Source organism: Dipteris shenzhenensis, chromosome 21 (assembly GCF_047967505.1).
Source record: "Dipteris shenzhenensis isolate YYH24624 ecotype China chromosome 21, Dip_SZ_1.0, whole genome shotgun sequence".
Classification (NCBI taxonomy): domain Eukaryota; kingdom Viridiplantae; phylum Streptophyta; class Polypodiopsida; order Gleicheniales; family Dipteridaceae; genus Dipteris; species Dipteris shenzhenensis.
In genome coordinates, this window is record NC_141616.1 from 27,633,542 (window position 1) to 27,641,467 (window position 7,926).

A 7,926-nucleotide genomic window follows, 5' to 3' on the forward strand; every position below is an offset into this window, starting at 1 on the left:
TACAGAGATTTTCATGACACTTTTGAGTACATTTCTTGCACCATGTCTACGACTAGCAACCTCAATCTGGAGGCATCTGCTAAGTTAGACAACTCCAATTACGGTACATGGAAATACCGAATGGAGACCATTCTTGTGCTTTAGGATAAATGGGAGTATGTCAATGGGTCTACACCTAGACCATTGACCGATCTAGCCACAAGTAGCTCTACTCCATTTGTTGTCACAGCACCAGCAACGAGATCTACAACGGCATCTACAGCTACACAAATATTTTTTGCACCAGTAGTAGATTCTGCCATTGCCCGAGCTCAGGCAGAATGGGATAAGAAAGACAAGTATGCCTATCACCTGATCAAGCAAAATGTGCAAGATGTCATGCTAGGACAGCTCAATATAGTCAAGACATCAAAACAAGCGTGGGATATGTTCCCAGCTCTCTACGAGTCTAAGAACACATCACCCTGAGAAACCAAATCAACCAAAGTTTCCGCAACAGTAGTGAAACTGGTCATGGTTATGTACTCTGCATAAAAGACTACAACAATCAACTTGCAGCAACAGGAGAGATTATGAACCCCATAGAAATGGCTGAAGTCATTCTGAATGGACTAGGAGAGGGATACAAAAATCTAGTTCAGAGTATTGCCATCCAATGGCAAATTCTGACATTGGAAGAACTTCAGTCAGTTCTACTTGGTGAAGAACTCAAGACTTAGGCCATTCAAGCACATAACGGTCATTCTAATGATCAGGCATTCACAGCTTCAAACAGAAGAAGAGGCAGAGGCAGAGGCAGAGGTAGATCATACCAGAAAAGTGGTCATCATCCACAAAATCAAAGTCAGAATCAGCATCAACATCAACATCATCCTCAGCAACATCAGAATCAGCAAAGAGGAAATCATTCCAACCGAGGAAGATTTCAAGGATGAGAGAATGCATCCACCAATGTGTCAAACATCCAGTGCAACTACTGTCACAAGTTTGGACACTATGAAAGAGATTGCCGCAAGAAGCAATACGGCCAAGGCGGTCAATCCCAGCAGTAATCTAGGGAATTCTCAAGGCAGAGGAAATCATCGAGGTGGACATTCTAGTCACAGTCATTTTGCAAATGAACATGGAAATATGTTTCTTGCAAGCGAGGAATTGCATCAAACTGATACGTTGTACCTAGACACTGATTTCAATTCCAAAGAGGATTACAGCTATCAAGTCGACCAAGTGGAACACTCGGCTTGACACAAGTTTGCCATTTGTTCCTAAAAACCCAATATCGTATCGAGTAAAATAAGTTATGCTCAAGTACCTAGGGAGGAATCCAATGGTTGGCAAAGAAATCCAATGCTTGCGCCGCATGCACCATGTTCTCCCTTAATACCTACGAGTGACTCTCGGTGGGCAGCCCGATGATATTGATTATTTTTCTTTGTGAGGAGGGGATCTAAGGGAAATGGTTCTGCATGGGGTAGGCCCTATAGAGGTGAAGGAGGTGGAGGTGGAGGTAGAGGAATGATGGCTAATGTGGAACCAACCTTCTATTGCTCTATCTTTTGTGAGGGCTCGATATCACCCTGATCTATTCTAGCCTCCCTCTACTCCTTTGGTGTAGCGTTCCCTTCCCATTGCTCTAGTGTCCCATTTACCTCTACTCATTTGGCAGCTTCTTTCTCCACATCCTCAAAGGTGCCCTCCCAACTATTCCCTTTCAATTGTCCTATTTTGGCTCCTCAGAGCTGCCCTTGACACTATTATCCTCCAAGTTATTTTGTTGTTTCTCGGAGGTGCCTTTAGTTTTGTTCCTCTCTAGCACTTTGTCCTACTCCTTGGATTGCTCTTCGTGCTCCTTCCTCTGCTTGGATTCCTCATATTGTGCATATTACTTCTTGTGCGTGTTACTCCTTGGGCTCCATTGCCTTATCCTATGCTTTTTGCTTGGCATCTTGGTTAGTATTGGCTTTTGGGCCTTCTTTTCATCACTGTTGTCCTGGTCTTTGTCTTCCTGGGTGGTTGGCCCTTGCCTGTCTTGACCCTACCCATCCTTGTTTCCTGGCACGTCTCTTGTTGGTCATTATTGGACCCATATGGTCTTGATCCAACTGGTAGAGGTAATGAGTTTGGCTAAGAAGACTAGGAAGGGTTGGATTATATGGTTTCTCTAAAACATTTGAACCACCATGAGTATCTCCTAGTGCGATGATCCCTACCCCGTGGTGGTGGGAACCTGGAAGTATTAGCAAAGTATTTGTCCCCAAGGGTTACGATGATAGATCATTGTCCCTAAAAAGGTCTAGGAAGGATTAGATTTTGTAGTTTCTCTAAAACGTTTGCACCACCATGCGCATCGCTTAGTGTGATAACCTACCCCATGATGGTAGGAGCCCAGATGTATAGGAAAATTCTTTGTTCCCAAGGGTTGGGATAGAATTTTGTAGATAGATTGTTCTCCATAAAAAAGACTAGGAAGGGTTGTATTGTATTGTTTCTCTAAGACATTTGAACCACCACGAGTATTGCCAAGTGCGATGACCCTTCTCTGACCCCTACCCTATGGTGGTGGGAACTGGGAAGTACCAGGAAAGTCTTGGTTCCCAAGGGTTGAGAAGTTTTTCATTGATAAATTTTTGTCCATCAAAAAGGCAATAAGGGTTGGATTGTGTGGTTGCTCTAAAAAATTTGAACCACTAGGGGCATCACATAGTATGATGGCCCCTACCCCATGGTGGTGGGAATTCGGAAATACCAAGAAATTTTTTGTTCCTAAGGGTTGGGACAAGTTTCATTAATAGATCATTGTCCATAAAAAAGGTTAGGAAGGATTGAATTGTATGATTTCTCTAAAACATTTGAACCACGGTGTGCATCGCCTAGTGCGATGACCCCTACCCCATGGTAGTGGGAACCCAAAAGTACTGGAAAAGTCTTGGTTCCCAAGGGTTGGGACGTGTTTTGTTGATAGATCATTGTCCATAAAAAAGGCTAGGAAGTGGTTTCTTTAGAACATTTGAACCACCATGGGCATCGCCCAATGCAATGTTGAGATATGGTGCCATGTGCACATGAATTAGAGGCAAAGGTATGTGCTAAGAATGTATTAAAGTAGCCACCCTAGGATGTGGACTACAAGATGTGGAGATGTGGATTGAGGATATCCACAAGGAGAGATGTGGATGAGAGGATCCCACATGGTTGACTATTCAAAGGGCACTCTCTATAAGAGGCCTATCATGTATTGTTGTGAACACACATTGCAAGAGATATAGATTTGCTCTCTCCCTCTCATGTCTTATTTAGTGTGCTTTGAGCCTCCTTAGTTGTTCTGTGGATTTTGTGTGCACTAGGCTTGAGCATAGGTTTCCCACAAGCCTAGGTAGTTTAGAGTGAGTGGCACACTCTTATCTTGATGTTAGGGAGAGATTTGTGAGAAAGAAAGATCTGAAAGAGAGAGAAATATTTTGAGAGATAGAAGGCTTTCTTAGTCCTACCCCTCAACCTGCATATTTCGTCTTATTGCTCTTTCCTAAATTTAGGGTCGGCCAAGAGAGACTACGTACTCTGTTCTTTCCCCCTTCTTTGATAGTGGTTTATGAACGCAATCTTTGTCCAACCCCACCTACCAACTAGACTACTACTCTAGCCTTGCCTAGCAGTGATGAGTACAACCCATTCGACAGGCTTGGTGAAACTTGCTACTACCGAACTTTTTTTTTTGCAGCAAGACAAAACCCCATGATGCTGAAGAGGACCTGTGTCCCAACAACCTTTCCAAAGTATACAGTCATAGCACCTCTATAGCTTTAACGGTGCCCAAGCACCTCCTTAGACAGACGGGTCACCAACTGCAACACCTGCAAGCCGCAACATCTACAATAGCGTGCACGCCAACTTTCTCCTGCTCACAAAGGCTCTGCTCCACCAGCCTAAGCTCCAAAGAGCCCTGCAATAGAGGCCTCACAACCCTCTACAAGGCACCACGAGCCATGCCATACTCAGGGCCAGCTCCAAAATTTGCATTGGCAAAAGATATACGCAATGACAGCTGCAAACGACCATCAGTAAACTACAGTCTTCCTCAACGATAGCTCTTCAACGAACTTGCTCCACCATCTTCAACGGCCATCAACTTCCAGTGCCTTGTATCCCACTATGCGCGTGACAATCGCATTAAAGCTGAAGAGCGAAGTTAGGCTGTAATCCATCCAATACACAAGCATCATACTCTCGGTGGAGGACATTAGACGACTTGATATCTCCGTGTGCAAATTTGGTACTCATTCCGTGTAGATGAGCGACGCCTCCAACAACTACCATTGCAATTTTCAATCATGTTCCCAATCCAAGCTAGACTCTATAGAAGTCTTAGCGCAATGAAGCACAGCTGAGAGGCTCCCTGCGGCAAATATTCATGCACCAGTAGCTCGCAAGAGCACCAGTTTTTTTTGTGTCACTGCGACTCCAACTCCGTCGTCGAAGTCTGACCGCATCATCTGCAAAGAAGCTTCAAAGCTTCCACTTTTGCTAAGGTTCTCCAAAAAGCCATGTGGTAGGATAAGTGTTAACTATGGTTATTTTGGTGTGGTTGGTCAACTTAACTTGGGTAGGATTAACCTTGGTCAACAAGTAGATAGGGTTGGTCAAGCCAAACCCTAGTTAGAGGTCAACCCACTAAGCCATGGTTAGGGTTGGTTAATATGCCACCTAAGCACATAGCCCTTACTAAACACAATTTGGAATGCAACATGTGAATCCCTGTGCCACATCATCAAAGGCCCTCTTCTTTACATAAGCTTCGACAAGGCGTAACTCCCAATCTAGGAAGAATTTGCACATGCTCCAAAAAGGAAAAGTGATCTTCTTTTTTACCTCTACGTGCCTATTAGATCACAATCATTGTTAGCAATTAGACACTGCCAATATTGAAAGAAATCAGTCGGTAAGACCTTTGCAACAAATGGAAAAGCAACGCATGAACACAAAAAGCATGCTAGAAGTACAAGTGCATGAGATGACCATAGCCCAGAACATGGCATCCACACATAAGGTACATGGAAGAACAAAGCATCATAAATCAAGATACATCAAGCAAAGAAGAGAATTCCATCGACAACAAGTATTGAAATGCAACATCCTTACCACCTTTAGCCCATATGTTTGTAAATCAAACCTGACCACTTGAGAGTAGCTATGAAAGCACCCAGGGGAGGTATTGACATGTAAAAACCCACACTTGACCACCTTATGTAGCAATGTATGCACTAAGGGGAGGTGATGGATTGTAGACTCACATCTGACCACCTTGCAGTAGCCAAAGGATCATGGCACCAAGGGGAGGTGTTGAGATATGGTGCCATGTGCACTTGAATTAGAGGCAAAGGTATGTGCTAAGGAATGTATTAAAGTAGCCACCCTAGGATGTGGACTACAAGATGTGGAGATGTGGATTGAGGATATCCACAAGGAGAGATGTGGATGAGAGGATCCCACATGGTTGACTATTCAAAGGGCACTCTCTATAAGAGGCCTATCATGTATTGTTGTGAACACACATTGCAAGAGATATAGATTTGCTATCTCCCTCTCATGTCTTATTTAGTGTGCTTTGAGCCTCCTTAGTTGTTTCGTAGATTTTTTATGCACTAGGCTTAGTGGCAATCACATGTTGGCACTTTAACATGCAATGACACCTACCTCATGGTGGTGGTGGTATAGAAACCCCCGGATATTCACAAGGGCTGGGACAAGTTTCAAAATTAGATCAATGTCCATCAAAAGGTCTATGAAAGGTTGGATTGTGTGGTTCCTCTAACATTAGGGGAGAATTGGGGTCTCAAAAGGGCCTCCAATTAGTGTTTCCTAATTTCAAGGGATTAGAGAGTGATTTGAGGTGTACCAATGAGAGTGCTAGAAGGTGTGGGGCAATGGTATCTTGAGGTGGAGGGTGGGCAGGTCTGCAGAGAGCCCCTATTGGTTGCTCCCCTTACATTAGGGACCACCCAAACCATCCCCCCCTCTTAACCCATGTTTGACCCTCCTACTAGGTGCACCTGCCCCACATGATCCCAAAACTGCCTTCAATGGGATGGTAGGGCCCTTCTGGCAAATTTTTCTTCTCCCCTCCCTCTTTTTAGGGCCTTTGCCCCCCACTGTTCTGGTCCAGCTTGCCAAATCACTCAGATTTGAACCAAATCCCATGCATTTTCCCTCTTCCCCCTCTTTCTCTGCTCCTTCCTACTCTGGCCTGCTTGCTGCAGCTCCTCTCTCTCTCTCTCTCTCTCTCTCTCTCTCTCTCTCTCTCTCTCTCTCTCTCCCCTCTTCCTCTCCTGTGCCTCTGTTGGAGCTGCTCTATCCCTCTCCTTCTCCCTCTCATGTGCCTCTGTTGCTGTTGCTCTGTCCCTTTCCTTCTCCCTCCCTTGTGCCTCTACTGTTGCTGCTCTGTCCCTCTCCTTCTCCCTCTTTTGTGCCTCTATTGGAGCTACTCTGTCCCTCTCCTTCTCCCTCTCCTGTGCCTCTGTTGCTGCTACTCTGCTGTCCCTCTCCTTCTCCCTCTTTTGTACCTCTGTTGGAGTTGCATTGTCTTGTGTAGAAGTCCCATTCTTGCTGTTGCAACCTCTGCAAGCATGGTGAGGAGAAAGGCTACAAGACCACGCAATGCTATGACCTCTTGTGTCTTCCAAAACACCATAAATGCATTGGATGAGTGGATCCCTTGTAGCTACAGCTTAAATGACTGGATAGTGATGAAAGGATCGGTCAAAGGTCCACATAAGCTTCCCAAGAGCAAGAGAGGTGACATCTTACATGAGTGGAAGGGGCACATCTTCAAGTTCAAGTTTGGGAAGAAATGATGGCTTGCAAAAGTGCAACATGTTTACATGGGAAAAGATACGCAGCTTCCTCCATCATTCAATCAATCTAGGATACCATCATTCTATGAGACTTTCTATCTATGTACCTTTTTCACCTGTAAGTGTAATGAGTCCATTTGGAAATTTTGTGTTTGGTTTCTAAGAGCTCTTATTCATGGTGGCAGATGTTTTCCCTTTGGACCTTGAGGAGTGGGAACTAGTTGATTCATTCATAGGCAAGTTCATTATGATTCTGCTACATCAACTCTTTGCTCTCCTACAGGAGCTTTTTCCCTCTTTCTTTTCCTTCTCATATAGGATACAACTGCTCTTTCCTCTCCTACAACTATTGTTTTCCCAACAGGCATGGTCTGGAACACAGTGACACAAGGTGGTAATGCTATGAGCTCTAGTGTGTTCTGGAGGCATGGTCAAGAAGAAAGTGACACAAGCTGGCAATATTGTGAGCTCTAGTGTGTTGTAGAGGCATGTCAGGAACAAAGTGACCAAAGTGGCCAAAGACATGGCAATATTGTGAGCTCTAGTGTGTTCTAGAGGCATGGTCAAGAAGAAAGTGATAGAAGTTGACAATATTGTAAGCTCTAGTGTGTTCTAGAACATGAAAAATGCATTGGATGACTTGAACTTACAGATTGACTAACTAGATAGTCATGGAAGGTTTTGCCAAGGGTCCACATAAGCTTCCCAAGAGGAAGGATGTATTTCTTAGACTATGTACCTTCCTTGCCTATCTTCTTTACAAGATCCTATTTTAACATAGGAGTGGGAAGTAGTGGAATCTTTGATATAACTGACAATGGACTGTCTGTAAGTTATGTGCAAGAATACATTTTAGTCATGGAAAACTAAATGTATATTCCTTCAACTTTACTTGAAATGGTGAAATAGCAGGCAAGAATCTAGAGAAACGCATGAAAATGTCCATTTTATCCCTTATGCAACATCAAACAATGTGTTTGACTAGTACAAGCTCTCCATAAATTGTAGGTTGGGCATTTTGGAATTTGCATAGGTTTTCTTCATGAATTGGAGGACATTAAAAGCATTGATGAATTTT